The sequence below is a fragment of the Octodon degus genome, unplaced genomic scaffold (genome assembly GCF_000260255.1).
Source record: "Octodon degus isolate 3935 unplaced genomic scaffold, OctDeg1.0 scaffold00177, whole genome shotgun sequence".
Lineage (NCBI taxonomy): Eukaryota > Metazoa > Chordata > Mammalia > Rodentia > Octodontidae > Octodon > Octodon degus.
Window position 1 is genome coordinate 3,885,592 of NW_004524753.1, and position 1,452 is coordinate 3,887,043.

Genomic DNA, 1,452 nt, shown 5'->3' on the forward strand with positions numbered 1-1,452 from the left:
CTAATCATGAGAACTAAGCTATGACAGTGTCTTTATTCTAGGATGCTATCTATCTTACATTCAGACCATAGGACACCAAGCCTCCGATGCCTAAACATCCCCAGTCCAGGCCCAGAACTTCTTCAATGCCTGTGCCCATAACTGGGAACAAATACATATAGACAAGGGCCATTATCTGTTGGATTTATATTGATGGCTTCATAGTAGCATTACAAAGTGTGCTCAGGGTCACATTTCCATAGGAAAGGGTACATGTATACTATACATTTCAATCTTGAAATGTGAACCCCAAGACATTCAACATTCAATAATCAGTGAATTTGCTGAGAGTCTCATACCCTCAAATCCTAACTCAGCAGAGCAAAAGCCCTTCCTTGGATGCCAAGTGCTGGTGGTGGACTTTGCCTTGCTGCAGCTCTTCATGATTTGGGTGCCAGAGTTTCATGATGATTCTTTCAATGTTAAAGGCATACACAGCATATGAAGGAATGACTTCCCTGTGCATCTACAAAGCTTCAAAAAGGTCATACATGTTCACTGGTGGCAGAGAGGCAGGCAGTGTGTCCCCAGAGCAAGCCATTAAGAGTGCAGCTTGCTGCTCAGCGTCATCCAGGGGCGGGTGAGAAGATGGAATCTGACTGGTACAGGGAGCAGAGAAGGCTGGAGGGTTTTCTATTAAATTGTTGTAAGCTACCACATTATTCTCCAGGAACAGCTGTGGGGTGATATTACCACCAAAGGCATATTTGAAGTGTCCATCTCACAACTGGTAGGCTTTCCTTCTTGACACAACTGAGGTCAGTATATCTTCCAGGTGATTCTCCATCATGTAGACCCCAGCTGACGTGGCCTACTCGGTCATGTTGTCCAGCCTGTGCTCCTAGGCAGTCACTGTCATCCTCCCCTCCAGCTGCCCTGGAGTAGGGAGCATCCTCGTGTGCAAGCACAGCTTCAGGTCATCATCATCTTGGGGATCCTTGGCCACAAACTGCTGAGCTCTGGAGAGGGGCTTCTGAGGCTGGAACCTATGATCAAACTGTTGAAGAACAGAAGAAAGCTTCTTCTTGCCGTTGGGTTTTCCATGTTTGGCTGCAGAGCCGCTGTCCAAGGCAAAGCCTTCTGGTGTAGGAACCAAAATCTGACACTGAGTGAGAATGGCCGGGAGGAAGTCATTGTGAGAATGGACATTATCCTGAATGAGAAGTCTATGAGTTTTCAGGTCAAACTCTTTCTTGCTGATCTTCTGTTTGAACCACAACTTTAAATTAGCCCAGTATTGGTGGAGAGCACATATCTGGGTCCTGGGACAGCATTTATTGCCTACCATTGTTATAGCCGCCAAGTAGCAGTCAGGGCACAGGGGAAGCAGAAGCTCTTAACTAAGATTAATATTGCACTTAAATCCAGAGATTTTTTAAAAAATATTTATTTATTTATTTATTTATTTATTTA

The 1,452-nt window shown here is 44.8% G+C and overlaps 1 pseudogene; it reads right to left on the reverse strand.

Annotated features, from left to right (window-relative positions):
• Positions 1 to 352: 352 nt before the first annotated feature.
• Positions 353 to 1,327, reverse strand: LOC101588834 (annotated as a pseudogene).
• Between the last annotated feature and the right edge of the window lie 125 nt (positions 1,328 to 1,452).